Here is a 17,075-nt window from a genome sequence, read left to right on the forward strand (position 1 = left end):
CTCCCAGGTTCCTGCTTTACCCCAAATGTATTTCTTTCATGTATCCTTCAGTCTTACTTCAGCTAAGGCTTTCTACAACTGTGTACACAGAGCCTGTATGGTGAAATACAGTCTATGAAGCGTGGCAGTCCAGAGGAATGACGAAACATCGAACTTGGGGCTTGTCTGAAGCTGTTTGTTCCAGCTGCAGGTGGCAGATTCAGGGCTAGAGAGAAGTAACACTCGCACTTTACAGCACAGGCCCATGTCATGAGTCCTTTCTCTGCCTCTGCATAGCAAGTGTGTGCACTGACATATTCTTCAGACTTGTTGCAAAGCTGTGTATTCATGGACAGCATATCTGCATATCTGCTTACTTCGAGTGTGCACGGAAGGGTTCCCTTGCATGTACATTTGATGACTGTGGCCTCTTCATATATCACTATCTGCATGAGACCCAGGGTCTGTGTAAGCCTCCAAAGGCAGCCTTTCTATGCAGCCTTTCTTTCTATGATGCCTGTAACGATTTCCTACAGAGTACCATAACAGTTGAAACATCTCCCAGAAGGCAGAAGACCAAGACGAAGTATCTTTCTCTGAAGAAGTCAAAACCCGTGTCTCTTGCATTTAGGAAAGCAGCCTATCTGCTGGCATGGATTAGGACAGAATCTGGTTTTCCTTTGAAAGCTGTTCTGGTAACAGAACATCGTTGGAGACAGAGAGAACACAGTAAAAAAAGGTTGTCAATGTCACCTACCCCTCTGGCAGAGGAATTTTCTGGGTGTTAGTCCCTGTCATTAAAATTTCCGTCTTTTTATCCATTGACTGAGAAAAGGAATTCCATTTCCCTGTCTTTTGAGGGTTTTAAAGCCTTAGCTTTGGTTTATCCTTTGCTTTTTACTGTTATGGCTAACTACATCGGAGTCCTCAGTCAGTCTTGTATTAACTACAGCACCCAAAGGAAGAAATTGAAATTACTTGAATCCAGTCAGTGAGTGCTTTTGGCACAGGGGTTGCCATAATGTGGCAAGCAGACTGAGGAGGAGACCTGCAGGATTCAGCCCTTGCACTGCAAAGGAAGGAGACAGTTTTGACCAAAAATTGTTAGCCTGAGTCTTGCATGTACTTCATAGTACATGCAAGATCTTGTGCAGACTGCAAATCTGTGGGACCATAGTGCAGTTTTCTCCTGACCTGCTTTCTGTGGAAATGGGGCACACGGGGGAGAATTATTGTGTAGTGGGATTTTGCCCAAGGACAGGGTGAGAGTGCAACTGCAGCATGCAGCCAGGCCCTGAAATGGGAAGGCACTCAATGGTCACAGCTAGAAATGAATGCATTCATTTTAAAAACCTTAATTTATAATTGAATGTAAATCCCAGCACATTTTGGTACTCAGCTTCTTATCATCTAATGACAGTTGTTTGAAGTAACAAATTGTTCTGGTCTGCTCTGACCCACAGGTCCTGTCTATATTCTCACATAGGACTTCAAAGCTGCTTATGCCTGTCTGCATTTCCTTTTTATAGACCATGCCTTAAATAGGTATGCAGTTGTGCAGTCAGTGGAAGCCCTCTCTTCTGGGGCTTTCAATATGCTTTTGTCACAGACAGTCAAGCATCTGATGTTTGGTAACGTTGGCAAGAGGTTTTTCTCTCCCATTACAGCAGAGCAGTGGCAAGTTCAAAAGCTGAGCCTGAGGCTCTGCTGAATAAAAGGCCTGGTTGGTGCCACAGCCAATCGCTTTTCTATATGGCTGTCTGTCATATAGCAGTCTGATGAATTCTGTCACTTCCTGTCGGTTTAGAGCATGGATGTTGGAAACACACAAGCTTACAAATATTTCCAGATGCAAGTCAACAGCAGTAAATCTTCCACAAATGTGTTTACCGTGTTTAAAGGAGCTGTGCATGTTTCTAAGCTCCTGTAAAGCCATGTGTCCTTTTTCTCTGTAGATATACAAAATGTTTCTCAGACTCTTACAGGTGGTTTTGGCTTATCTTGCCAAGAAATAGTAGTACATGCCTAAGATCTGTGCTCACTGTAAAGCGTGTTCTTGGTGACTTATTGTCATCCCTCTCTCCTCCTGTGAGAGATGGAAACTCAAATCAGCTGAAGCTTAGCCCTTGTGCTCTGTTACCCTCAGCAGCTCAGAATATTTGCTGTAATTCAGACCACCTCGCCTTGCATTTTACTTGTCTGGATACACATACAAACTGAACTCAGTTTTGGGAGAAGGAGAAATGATAAACAGAAGAAATCAAATCAGGCTGCAAAGGCTGGTTTTGTTATGTCACTAGCAAAAGTTTATGGGAACAAGGTGAAAGGAAGCATGTAACAGGTTGTTTTCATGATCCATTCATGATGACAATTTTTTTTTGAACCTTGGAGAAAGACCAGTCTAGCCTGTCCTTGGGCTGCAACTGTAATCACAGCTATAAATAACTGTTTAAAAATAATTCCAGCAAGATCTCACATATTTGGAAAGGAAGAAAAGTGCTCTTTTGCTCTTCTACCTTGCATGGAAGCATAGTGGAAATAAAAACAAGTAAGGAATATGTAACACTTCACCGTGTTGATCTGAAAATCTCTGTGCTCACTGAAATGCTATGTCACCCAAAAGAAAATCTACTTTCATAAAAAAGATAAATCTAAGAAATACAAAACTGAGGATAAATAGAGAAATCTCACCAAGATCTCCAAGTGTCTGAGGGAGATGAATGCTCGGAATGTGCGATTCTGCACTAAGAATGAGAAAATCGGGGACATAAAGCAGCAAGTAGGTGTTCTGCAATACCAAAGAGAAGGAATGAAATATGTTCATAATCTGGCTTCTTAGCCAAGTCAGAAAATAGATCCTGGCAATAGTGCGTATCAATACTGATGAGGGAACTTCAGAGGATATCATAGCTCTTTTCAGAGAGGAAGAAAGGGTGACCTTTTAAGGCATGTAATGTAGATTCACTGAGAAACCCATCCCTTTAATGTGTTCTCCTCTTAATAAATATTATTTATTAATAAATAACATTGGGACTTCAGATTTCTGGTGCTTCTTACCTATTCATAAAAGACAAAAACCATAATAAAACATTTGCATTATATTGATTTTTATAAATAAGACACTTTGACAGGTGTGAGGACAGACATACATTTACACATACTTTCACTTAGAGCATTGTGTTTTAAGTGAAATGACAAAGTAGGACACTCTAGCAGTTGTAAACGAGATGAGGTTCCTATTTGACAGGCAATACAATGTGCATGGATTACTTTCGTATAAATACTTTTCATAGCTGTTTCATCTGGTTTGTTTATAAATTAATCAGACTTTAGACAAATACTCTAGGTCCCAGGTACTATGTGTTCTCTTATAAAGAGATTTCAGTAACAGGTCTGGATCTCAAAAAAAAGGAATTTGAAAAGTAGCTGAAATTTCCTATCTTAGTTGCAATCCAAGTGGAACTGCTTTTTTCTATATTTACCAGTCAACCTTTGCTTCAAATTTGCACCATACAGAGATCCTATGGAAGACACCTTCTCTTTTTCAGTATTAGATATCTACCTTCTGGGTTGTTAACAATGGAGGCAAAGCCAAACTCTTGCAGGTTTATATTCAAAGGAAAAGAAGCAGTGGATACAACCGGAACATAAGTTTTCTCATGTCTTTCCTTAAGAGTGGTATCCTTGGGTCTCTTCAGAACACAGCTGTAGATCTTGTGTAACCTGCTTTTACTAGACTCACTATGAGCAGGAGATTGGGTTAAATGAGTAAAGGAGGCTCCCTTACAACCCGTGTAGTTCTGTAATTCCTAATAAATGGTTAAAATATGAGAAAGTTACAATCATTTCCCTGAATCAAGTGGTGGAACTGCCTGTTAAATATTTTTTACCATCTGAAAATGTCCTCTGTATCAATGTATTAAAGCTTTTTTTTGGAAATAGCAAGTCATTAATTGCATGAAAGTGTAACTTTCCAGTGTAACAGAAGAGTCAGTGACAGTTCTTTGTGAAAAGGAACAGTAATTAAAACATTTGTTTTTCTAGTTAAAGAATCTGAGAGTCACTGTAATGACTCTGACAAAATGTCTATCTAGCTCTGCATTATCATACTGAAAGTGGTAAATAACAAGAATATGAGAACAAAACAAGTGCTTGCTGAAGGCTAGAAGGTTGATTCAGAAGCATTGTCTTAGAAGGTCTTTTCTTACATGTGTTCAGTCACTTTCTGAACTCATGTAAAATTCTGGCATTCACAGTTTCCTGGGCTGAGAAACTCACAACTTGTTGCACATTATGTGAAGAATAGACTCCTTTTGCCTGTTTTGGACATGCTTTCTGAAATTTCAATTAATGTCCTCTAGTTTTGGTACTGGAAGAGAAAGGGAACCACTATCTTTCCCATAGCAGGTGTGGTTTTACAGATCTCTGTTTTGTCTTCCTTATCAGTAGTCTTTGTTCCAGGCTAAGGGGTTCTATATTCTATATTCTATGCATGTGTGTGTAATGTCTTGGGAAAGCTGATGACCACAGCTGTGGGGTGGTATTGATGTCCACTCAGCAAAAGAAAGGCTGATGTGAGTAGATTTCATTCCCAGAAGTCAGAAACTGACAATGCTTGTTCATTTGTGTTTATTTTTTGAAGCCTGGTAGGAGATATTATCCATCCCATAACCCTTCTAAACTTATTTCATTGGAAGAGTATTAGCACAATATACCGTCTCGGAGGCAACATTGAATCCTCTGATGCTGTTTTCACCATGGCGGTCTTTGCTGTAAAGCATCAAACAAGCTTGCCTGTAATCAATGAATTAAGGCATCAATGAATTAAGGCATCAGAGTGAGAATTCAATCTATAGATTAAATTCTCTGATCTGCTTTTTCTTTTTTCTCATCTTTTCGTACACCTTTTCCCCTCTGTCCTTTCCTCCTCCTGTGAAGTGCCTTAACATGAGTATCCCTCCAATCGTGCAATGGGTAGTGATCACATGTGGATTAAATCTTAAATCTCTTGCCCCCATCCCAGTACTGTCTCTTTTATTTGCTACAACAGACCTTTTTTTCATTTTCTTTTTTAAAATTTAATTTAATTTATTTTTTTTTTTTTTCTACACATGATTCTTTTGCAGCAGCCATTCTTAAGAACTGGGACTTCAGTTTAGATTTTTCTCTTTCTGTCCCTTCATGATGAATGTGAGCAGCTAAAACATAAGAATGAGTCTTGTAAACAAAGGGCATGCCAAATATATTGATCTATCACAGCTTAGACTGCAGAAAGCTAAAATGTGAAGCACTGTGACTCCTGAAATGAACAGGAGCTTTCTAAAATATTTTCTCCTTATAGCAAAATATAATTGCTTCTATAACAGTAGAGTACATAGAAAATGTGCACTTTTCTCTGTACATCATGTTTTTTGGCATTGGATGCATGACTAAAAAGCCTGTCCTTTGGCAGATAATGGTGAAATCTGGATTTTTTTTTTTTTTGGTGAGCTAAAAACTTTGGTGTTTAGGAGCAAAGTAAATATATTACCTTGTGTTGGCTCAGGCTCCAATGGGAAGTGCCTCAGGACAAGATGGATGTAGGGAGCAGTAATGAGATACATAGCTGTTTATTTCTAGGTCACTTACTTGAATCTTATCCAGGTCAACACCACCTGAAATTTCTTGCAAATTGGTAACTGGTTGGTTAAACATGAAATGAGTTGGCATTGGCTCTGCTACATTTTAATTTCTTTATCTTCCTTAATTTTTGAAGCAGAAATGACAGACATTACACAAATAAAAGCAACCGCTGGTATAAGTTTTGCTTCAATTGGAGGAGTGCCAATGTTTTATCACAGAGATCATTTTCTCAGCAAGCACTATCTACAAGATTGACCTTGCAGCCAGGTCTTAACTTCCCTGCAGAGATGGGAATTTTTTTAAATGCCTGGGTAAACTACTCATAACTACAGGGTGAGACGCCTGTTGACAAGGAAATTGCTTTTTGAAAAGTGCATAGATAAGACCCCTAGCAGCTGCAAGTGTATACTCAGGGTAGGTGCCATCTATGGACCTAATGGACCACCATTTCATATGAAACCTCTTAGGGGCACAAACCTTGTGAATTCAAAGTTCTACACCCTGTTTTCACAACACATAGCCTTGTTATTCTCAGAGCCCCCACTCCAAACAGTGTTTTCAAGACTTCAAGGCATCTGTCCTGTCTCCCAGCTTGGGCAGGGTTCCCTTCAAACCCTATTTGCATTCATCAAAGGTTACCAAGCTGGTGGTATTTCAGATGAAATTTTGTTTCACTGAAAAATTTCTGACCAGCTGTTCTCCCAGCAACCTGTTTCTAATGCTGTCTCTGTGAAGCTCTAATCTCTCTGAAACTGAAGATCGCAGATGATGCTTGAATACAAAATAGTGGAACTAATATGGTGCATGCTAATCTTCTTGGCTCAAAAACTTCAGGTTTTGATGTATCACATCCTCTAGCCATCATCTGATAACTGTCTATTTTTGCTAGCTATTTCAATTGTGAGCTCTTTCAGGCAGAAAACTCTGCCCCATTTTTCATGTTCAGCACTTTAAAAAACTCTATAAAATAATAACTGCACTTGTTACGCCCTTCCATGGAAGTCTTGTGACTAAAAGGAGAGAAGGTTCTGCTCTGGCTTTGTGCTCGAACTCCAGCAGCACTCTGTGCCTTTCATCCAGGCACATCCCATTTACTCAGCCCTTAGACAGATTAGTTTACAATAGAGGTAAGAGAATATTTATAACAAATAATTTTTGCTCTCAATTTTTTTTTTATTTCCCCAAGATCAGAAAAACTCTGAACTGTTTCATTTAGTACAAACACAGTAGAAGTCTAATTATGAAAGAAGACTCTAATGCATTACAAATCTCTGCATTTAAAAAGTGGCTTATAGTTTAAAGAATGTGGAGGAATTTCAAAAGTTGTGTATACCAAGCCCTGTGGGTCAGGGTCCAAGCTACTAGAGTAATGTGCCTATGCTGAGGACAGTCACTGGGTACACAGGCTGGTGAATATAGTTCCTCAAAATAGAGTTCCAGGTCCCTGGGGCCAAACATAGTTGAACTTTTAAGAAAGCAGTGGCCAATGCTAGATGCCCGTGATTCAACAGAGGGTATTACAATGTTACTGCATTGTAGCATGCAGAACGATTTATAGTACCCTGCAAGTCCATCCTTTTCCATAAAGAAATGGATCAAACCGTGACACAGGGCCTGCTATTGAGGAGAAAACACTATTTGGGGCAGAGAAGGCCTGATTCGTCTTCAATGGCAGAGATAACATGCACTTTACTGGTATTACCAGGCTATTTGATCAACTTTGTACAAATGAATGGAGGAAGGATGGTGATGCCCTAGTTGTGAAGAGCTCATAGCATTTTTCAAGGTCTTGCTGTCTCATTTGGGCTAAAAGCTAGCTTAGAAACTCGTGTCCTGGCCAGTGCACTGTTACGGCATGGCTCAGCCATGGTCTGGCCCGTCCTCACACAGGGAGGACCCTGTGGTCTAAGATACGTATGAAAATGTTGAAGCTGATCAAAGATCAGCAATTCAGATTTCACTTCCACTCTGGAGTGACTTCCACTGTTTCATTAAAAGGCAGATCATTAAGAATCAAATTGCCATAAAAAAATGTGAAAAGTCAGAACAGAGCAAAGCAAGTACTTTTCATCTTTTATTTTTCTTGAAACTATAAACTGTGCATTTTTTTCTAAATTTATTTTTTGTGTCTTAAGCCAATATCAGAGTATTGCCCTGTAGAGTGCCAGACTAATTCAAATGTAGGACAGAAATTTAATAACTTGTTCTCTGCCACCCTCTATGGGTAATGCAATATACTGATTTGAATTTGGTGTAAGTCCCAACCTGTATCTATGTTCAAACATTTATTGGAAACACTAAATTGTGACCTTCTTATTGATAAACACTCTGGTTAATAGTCCCATTGAAGTGAAGGACTTCACAGCATAGCTGTGACCAAAGTGATTATGAGAAATTCCAGTGAAATACAAGTCAAGTCAGAAAAATAGATGCATTAAACAAAAAAAAAATTCCTATCTTCATCCTCATTTTCTCATTAGCAATTGTCCATAATTTACTGTAATATAAGTTGTTATCTTCCAGAAGAAAATGTGCGTATTTCCTAAATAATAAAGAAGTGCAATTAACAGGCTTTGCAGAAGTATGTTGTTGAAGTCAAAGACAAATACTTTGCATTATTAGGCCTCAACTCTTAACTTAATGAATAAACCATAAATACAAGAAAGAATAACTCAGTCTGTTGAAAATTTGGTCCTTGAGAACAAAAGGAAAAGATGCCACAGTGCAATAGGCACTGCTCTTTAAATATGAGTTGTTGCATTTATCAAACTAGTAGTGACATACCAAAGTGTAAGAAAGATGCAGTTATGATCATAATAGTAATGGGTGTAGTGTAAGTCATGAATACTTTCCTGCGAAAGAAATGTGGTAATTTTTTTAATGAGTTTTTGAAAATTTAGCTGCGTGCAGCTCTTTTGTGCCTTTTCTTTTGCTGCTGTTCAGTTATCCTGAGGCGTTCAGCTTCACAAGAAAGACAGTAGGGAAACTTCAAAGAGCCATCCCATTGTCATTTCCAGGAGAAGCTGTACCTCATTTCACAGCCAAATCCTAGAGGAAATAGCAGAGAGATGATGAATATATGGGTCTGTTGTTGGCATCCACCCATGTTGAGGGTGGTGAGGAGGAAGGAGACAAGAGGGGAAAAAAGTCTTGTTACTGGGAATAAAAGAGAAAAGGGAGTTACTGTGAGTGGAGAAGAACAAATTTGATTGTCTCTTTTTAATACAGTGAAACTTCATATATTTTTTTCTATGAAAAGAAATATAATAACAAAACCTCATGTTAGTAATAACTCATGGTGCATTAAAAAGAATATCTGATCTCCAAGACAGGGAGCAGCTGTACTCCGGGAATTATTTAAAAAGTTGAAAGGTATATCCAAATGGTCCTCTGTATCTGAGTAATGGTGCTATTTGTATTAAACACAATGTTCCATTGATATATGCTATCTAATTTTATGTTAAAAGTTTTGTATTGTTATGATGAAGAACCTAGACATTTGTCTAGAGAAGGAAGAAAGGACACGATAGCAGATTAAAAGACGATTGTAACAATGTGCATATTACAGAGCTAAGAATAATTGATTATTCTGTTGCTGACAAAGTGGAAGTAGAAATCTTAAAATACTTTCTGTTGCTGTAAAAAAAAAAATCTTTCTGGAATAGCAATCCCAAAAGATCGTGTTCTACTTGAATTTTTCATCCTCTGGTTTTAGGTTCAGTCCATCACCAGCAACGGTGAAGGATCTCCTAGTGGAGGTGGAACACAGCAGAGAAGACAGTGAGGCCAAGAGATGACATTGAAATGCAGGTGGGGTGGTCAGTGGTGATTTATGGAAGTGAGGGAGCTTTGGAGAACCAGTGTGAGAATGACAGATAAGGGTATGGAAAGGAAAAGTCAATAAACTGTTTTCAGGGAAATTTCAAGGATTCAAGTGCATGTTTTCCTCTCATTGACACTTTTCCTTGAAAGACTATTACCCTCCCTCAGTACCTGCCTGACCTTACCCCCTATGAGAAGCCTGCTGTACCTCTTTTCAGCACTTGCTGCCCAGGGAGCAAAGCAGGGAAGGACCCAAGGCTGCAGCTGGACAAGGCTGCCCCCTGCCAGGGAGAAGGCACTGGGACCAAGAGGTGCTGGGGAGCCCAGATGCCCTAGCTGGGGAAAAGCAACATGTGGAAAGGTCCCTGCAGACTTGCCCTTCCTGGAGCAGCAGACCCTGCAAGCACTGCTCATGCAGGGTCTACAGCTTTGTCCACCATCGCCATGGGCCCTGCCAGCCTGCTGCCTGTCTCTTGGGTCACCCCAGTGCTCCCTGTGGAACCACCCCAGTGCACAGCCAGCAGCTGACTATAGATCTACTGAATTTTCACCTTTTTTTCTGAGTAATCACTGTCCAAACACTACATTGACGGAAAATGCCCATTTACAGTTTGGCAATTTGGCTGCCAGACTGGATAATTTGTATCAGTTTTTCCGGCTCTGAGGGTTCTCAGTGTAAGGACAGATCAGTTTTGTTTCCAGAGATACCACGCTAACTACTATTTCAACCTGTTGAATGCATCATCTTCATTAGCTGACAGAGTATCAACATTTTTTATATTTTGTCTTGTAAAGCTAGAAAGTATTTTAAACTTCCCAGTTTTCTATTTCACCCCTCTCAAAGAGGAGCAGAAACTCCTAAAGACTTTTACCTTTATATTTACTTTTGTTCCTGTTGTCTATCTGCTGCATACTATTAGTTTAAGAAAATGAATATATTTTTTTGTTTGTATGGAATGGTTTTTCTCAAGTTTTTTTCACTATTTCCAGCTTGCCTAAATATTTTTTTTTTTAATTTTCTGACACGTTAATGCTCTACATCGTCTATTGTATTGAAAATCCAAACACTGTCTCAGGGGTCAAAGTGGAGAGGAATGGTGTAGCTCCACCGACTTTCGAGCTTAGATTTCACTCCCAGAGATCATTAGATTTACAAATCTTACTGCCTTCTATACAGGTACAATGTTTGGTACAATTACTTTTGAAGAACAGGTAAGCTAAAAGGGCTCTCTGCTGTGAAGCTGAGAAGACAGGGAGGTAAACAAACATGGTGAACATTGGTTAAGGTAATGGACATAAGCTATGTGAATAGGTGGTTGGTAATGTTATTTGTTTATATGTTGTTCACAAATTCAGTGTTAGAGTCTTGAAACACACAGTACCTGCCCCAAAGAATGATCAGTGAATGGACAGAGGGAGGTTCTTGTGCTTAAATACAACTCATCGTTGAAGGACACAGAGATAATCAGCTGAATTTTGAGGAGAGACTTGAATTTCCATTTAGGAAAATAATTTACCCAATACACCTTGGCAGATACTAGAGAATAAAGTAGCTGTGCAGAAAGTGTGGATTCTACCCTGCAGACTGAGATTTTTCATGGAATCATACAGAATCCAAGAAGTGCTCCTGTAAGTTACCCGTAAATTTCAGAACTGAATCCAAATTAGAAACTTTTAATTACATAAACCAATAATGTACAAGATGCATTAGCAAATTCTCAGGTCTAAGGCTTTATGTTGTTGGTATATTGGATAATCCCAAACATAATGAGCCCTTGATTTTCACGTGTACTGCATGGTAAGCCTGGTCATGGTACTGTCTTAAAAAGGATTTGCACATAGTTAAGGTTACTGGCATCCATAACCTACCACTGTTACTTACCCAGATGAATACAAGATTAGAAGTGATACGCAGGGAAGTTCTTTAAATCCATACAACTATATTTTTAAGATTTTATAAGATTACATAAAGAATAAATCAGATGGTGATTGAATTAAGTGGCATGCTTTGTTTGTATTCCTTATATTCTTCCACTGTGAAAGTCTAAGAAGTTTGATTAGCTTATGAATTTTTTTCTTTGATTAAAAGCAGTTATTAGACAGTGTGAGAATTTAATTTTGTGAGTGTCATTTCCATTACTCATGAATAATTATTACAGGAATACTTAAGGTCAAAATAATTATGTTTTAAGAGATTTATTGCCTTGATTATATTTTCTTATGGCTAATAAATAATTTTTGTAAGTTGAATTTTTAAACATTTTAATTTCTGTATCTGAATTTATCAACTAAACAATTTGGAATGGTGTTATGTTGACTACTAATTAAAAAATACCTCGAAGTACACTTCCAGCTTAGCTATTTATGACTCCTTTTGTTCATGCAAAAATATTGATCATGAGCAGAGAGAGAAATAATTTTCTGGATATCAGATATGAGGTTTTTATTATCCCCAGTAGTTTCATTTTCATGGTAATTTTCAGTAATTTACAGTCTTTGAATGTCTTTGGGGAAAGGCTAATTCATAAATATTCAGATTTGGATGAGTTGAGAAGAACCCAAATTCATAAATACTAAGCATTTACTCTCAAAAAAGCCATCTTCTTTCAGATATTTCAGAATGATAACACCAAAAATCACCAAGATACAATAAAATATTTGCTTTTTCAGAGTTATGAAGATAGGAACTTATTTGCCTGGTGATGAATAAGCTTCCAAAGTTTGAGAATTTTTGGTTTAACCTGGACAAACAAGAATTTGGTTGATAGTTGAGACCAAGATCAGTTCCAGTAGTTTTACGGATGAATATTGGGAATACTGCAGGTCAGAGGCTTTGTCCTGCTGTTTCACAGGAACCTCAAGTATTCCATGTCTGGTTTTAAGGCAGGATTTTTTTGTTGTTGTTTTTAGTGGAAATAGCTTTTAGAGAGTTGTAGACCGTAGGTGTACGAATTCCACCATCCTTTACTTTGGGAGAAAAATAATACAACTGTACCCTTGGAAAAAAATCAAGGAATAACTTTCAGAAATTTCTAAAGGACTTCTCATGTTACTTCAAATTACTTGCATAAATTTACTTTATTGTAGCATGATTTGTGTTACATATTTGTGCTCTAAGTGTAAGAATGACATGCAGGTATTACTATTATGTTTAGCAAACAGTAATTTCTGCATACGAGTCTTGGGGTTAACACTTGAACCTAGTGGCTGTGCTTGAAAACTTGTCTGCAGCTGCATCTGGCTGGCAACTGGTCACCAGTGGTGTTCCTCAGGGTTGAATTCTCGGGCTAATTCTGTTAACTTTAGTTAATGAAATGGTTGCAGGAGTTGAATGCACCGTTATCAAGTTTGCCAATGATACCAAACTGGGAGGTCCTGTTGACTCTTCTGAGGGACAAGAGGGATCTAGTTAGATTCTAGCACTGGGCAATGAATAATGGCATGACATTTAGCAAGTTAAAATGCTGGATTCTGCACCAAGAATGGAGTAATGCCGGGCATAAGCATAAATTGGGAGAGGGGTGGCTGCAGAGCAGCCCTGCAGAAATGGATCTGGGGGTGCCAGCTGGCAGCAGCTCAGTGTCAGTCAGCAGTGTGTGCCCTGGCAGCCAAGAGGGTAATCCCCACCTCGGGGCATCACACACGGCATCACCAGCCTGTCAGGAATGGTGATTATCCTGCTGTATTCAGTGTTGGTGCTGCCTCACCTTGAGTACTGTGTGCAGTTCTGGGCCCCACAATTTAAGAAGGATGAAAAGGTCCTTGAATGCATCCAGAGGAGGGCAACAAAGCGGGTGACAGGTCTTGAAGGAATGTCTTATGAGGAGCAGCTAAGGACTTTGGGCTTGTCTACTTATGAGAAAAGGAGGCTGAAGGGTGACTTGACGGCTCTCTACAGCTTCCTGAGGAGGGAAAGGAGAGAAGGAAGTGCTGAGCTCTTCTCCCTGGTATCCAGTAACAGGACATGTGGGAGCGGTTCAAAGCTGCACCAGCAGAGGTTTAGACTGGACATTAGGAAGCATTTCTTTACTAAAAGGGTGGTCAGATGCTGAAACAGGCTTCCTGGAGAGGAGGTTGATGCCACAAGCCTATCAGTGTTTAAAAGGCATTTGGACAGTGCCCTTAATAACATCCTGTAATTTCTGATCAGCCCTGAATTGGTCAGACAGTTGGACTAGATGATTATTGTAGATCCCTTCCAACTGAAAATATTCCGTTCTATTCTATTACAGGAAAGCAGGAAAGTGTAATAGCTGGAAGTCAGCTAAAGGATCCCACCTTTTTTTTTAAGGTTTTAATAGCACCAAGGACTTTTCTTTTTCATCCATCTGCATTCAATCAAATTCTAAAGAGTGGGATCTTAAGATCTGTGTACAAAATTTTCTGTACAGAAGTACATATGTCCATACTCCAGAATGTGTATAGATATTGTACCTGCATTCACAAATTATGTAAAAGAATACAAAAATTATATTTTTGGCTCCTTATACACTGGGTTATGTGATTTGCACTGAAATATCAATTACTATTCTGTAGAGACAGTCTTTTTTACCTTTATCAAGCGACATGATTCTCTGTAGCTTCCATCTTTTTTTTTTTTTATTATTTTTTTTTTATTTTGTGTTACATTTTTCCTTTTCTTCTCTGCGAAGAAAGCTTCCAGGAGCAAAATAAAATACATTACCATTTCTTCCTATATTGTTAGAGTGTATTGATCCTTCCTGAAAATCATCACAGGTAGTAGTGCTGATGTGTTGCATTTTATTTCTTTCTTATTCCATCCTTATCTTCCATCTGCTCTACTGGAATTGTACCAGGTGCAGTCATTATTTTACCATATAACAGAGCAAATAATTACAGGCTTCCTTGCAGAATTTACTGTGTAAGGAAATTACTACTACAGCCTGGCCTGGAGCTAGATGAATCAATATAATTAGCTCTATCCACTGCTCTTTTCAGAAATCTTTCTTAGTCTGGCTGTCAACAGTTTTTAATCTGAGAATATTTCATAAACTGTAGATTATGTGGACTGTCTTCACCCTTACTAAATGATGATGGCATAAAGTAGGCTTGGGTTGGAAAATGGAATTCAATATCACCCTGAAAGCCCAGCTAAAGGAAACAATTTTGCAAATAAATGCTTGGCAATTGCTGGTATGTGAGTTCACACATCAAAGCTTTCAGTAAGATTTCCACATTGCCTCCACTCTTGGATGTAATAGCAACTTTGGTGTTTTCAATCTTATCCTCTCAGGGGTGTGCATGCAAGGGAAACACTGCTAACTCTATTTTAATGCCAGCACAGTGTTTCTTGCTGTAAGAAGCACTGGCTGGTCATTGCACCAAAGCTGCACGAGAAGAAAGGGAGGGGAGCTCAAATTCAGCTGCGTTTGGAGCTTGCTGTGCTTTGTTGCTGCCCAAGGAGACTGACTGTTTCCATGTCTTCTGAACTGTCCTTTGCAAGCGATCAAAATGCAAAGATCTCCAAGTGCACTGGTGTGTAGGTACAGCATCCTGCAGTGCTGAATGAAAACTTCAGTCCATCCCAAACCCACCATGGTGCCACCACGTGGAGACAGGAGCCCTGCCTCTTGACGGAACCCGCTGGCTCAGGGCTGAGGGGAGGTGCCAGCTCTGCTGCTTGTTCCAGAGCTACCCTGGCTTATGCTGCACAGAGCATTTCTGCACTTCATTCCATCTTCACGTGATAGGTTGCAACTGGACACAGCTTGAAGTGGACAGTAAAAGTGCAATGACTGAGTTTTGCAAAGTTATTAGTATTATACTACTTGACCGAGTTCAGAGAGATTTTATATGTAATTAAACTTCCAGTTGTTTTTTGGTTTTGTTTTGTGGTGTTTATTTATTTGTTCGTTTGTTTTCCAAGTCAGCTAAACTAAAAGAAAAATGGAATGGAAGTGTAATCATCACAAACAAGGGCATGCTTACTTTTTTGTTGTTGTTGTTCCTGAAGAAAAAAAGATGAAGCGTCTACTGCTAAAAAAAGTTAAAAAACCTCTTGCAGCAAATATAATTAATACATTGAAAAAGTTGTGCAATTCTGAAAATTTTACACTGTGATAGCAGAAAAATGCCAACAAGCTAGAAATGCTCAAATCCACTGACAGCTGTTCAAACACACTATTATGCGCTATTAGCTTTAAGTAAATTGTTTTAGGTGCCCATGAGACATGTAAGTTGTACATGGATCCAGCCTTGAACTGAAAAATAATTCATCATAGAAAGGTAATCCATCACATATACTAGAATAAAATTTATATTTTATTTATATTTATACTTGATGCTTTTCTAGCCAGTTGCCTTGCTAAGGCAGTCTGATAGCATGCGCTAATCACTTCATGAAATATTTTTTTAATTATTTTTTAGATTATTTTCTTTAGCTGCAAGTTTCGCTTTTTGGGAAAAGGACAAAGAATCATAAAATTTATCCGAATGAATCCTACTGGTGTGGAACATGGTGCAAAGGACTAGAATTTTAATCCTCAAACATATAACTAATAGGTTATGTATGGGGACAAGAAGGAAAACTCAGTGTGTCATTGCAAAAGTGATCACTTCCAAAGGACAGATAGATCCATGAGCAGCTTGTTGTTTCCCAAACCTGTTTATCACAAACCTAATGTGAAGGGGAGATTTCTCAGAAAAAAATCTGGCATGCAACTCTCCTCTTTGTTAATTTTCTTGGTTTTGCTGTTTATATTTCAACCAGGAAGCCAGCTGAGGCTGAGTGTAATGGTCAGATCCAGGTACAATGAGGCCGGAGAGAACACTGACTGCACAGAACAGTACAGTGGAAGACAGTTTGCCCAAGAGGTCCACAGTTGCCTGAATAATGTATGGGCTGAATTCTCATGAAAATTAATGGGAATTTCTAATCCAAACTTCTGAACTGTGTTTTTAAAAGATATCTCAATATGTGCTTCTGCAGACTCCTCATAGCCAACAGATGACTGCCTTTACTACCTGTTGATAGTTCATGGTGGGCCTGAGGTTGGTAATGCCTGCTTTGTGGATCTGTCACAGTATTTTAAAAGTGAAACACAGGTCTCAGAAGAATACACTGATCTGCATTCGACACAGCAGGGTGCATTTTTAGCAAGGTAACTGTCACTGTTCAGGCACAGGACTAAACCACCAAGCCACTTTTGCCATGTGGTGCCATTCAGCGGGTGCTAAAATATAGCTCTTGAGAATGTCAACAGTTGTTTAGAGACTGTTATTTTGCTGAACTATGGTTATGTGAAGTTACATAAACCCTAAGTCTCAAAGATACGCATCCGTAGTTGGGTAACAGTTTCTAAAGTCTTCATGTCCAAGTGGCTTTTACCGGGGCTTTTGCTCTTAAATCAACCATATTTTTTTAAAAAAATGACCATATGGTGCCAAAATATAACTGTAGGAGCTTAAATTTAGCTTCCTGTTTTTTAAGTGTTTGTCTTCACTCTTTTAAGCTTTATTTGAGACTACCTTTTAGCTTGAAAGTGTAGACCCCTAGGAAGAGCAGGTTCATCCCCTCCCAGATTCACAGTGATAATTGTGCATTTGTTTGTACTCAGTAGTTTCTGTCAAATAGGTTGAGACCATGGCATGCTTTTTCAATATCTATTTAAATGCTTTACTGTGAATTAATT

The 17,075-nt window shown here is 38.8% G+C and overlaps 1 long non-coding RNA gene across 1 annotated transcript in view; it reads left to right on the forward strand.

Annotated features, from left to right (window-relative positions):
• The window catches only part of LOC110362803 (uncharacterized), a 140,800-nt gene that overhangs the window by 65,873 nt on the left and 57,852 nt on the right, over positions 1-17,075 (forward strand). The window lies entirely within an intron of this gene.

This window comes from Columba livia, chromosome 3 (assembly GCF_036013475.1).
Source record: "Columba livia isolate bColLiv1 breed racing homer chromosome 3, bColLiv1.pat.W.v2, whole genome shotgun sequence".
Classification (NCBI taxonomy): Eukaryota; Metazoa; Chordata; class Aves; order Columbiformes; family Columbidae; genus Columba; species Columba livia.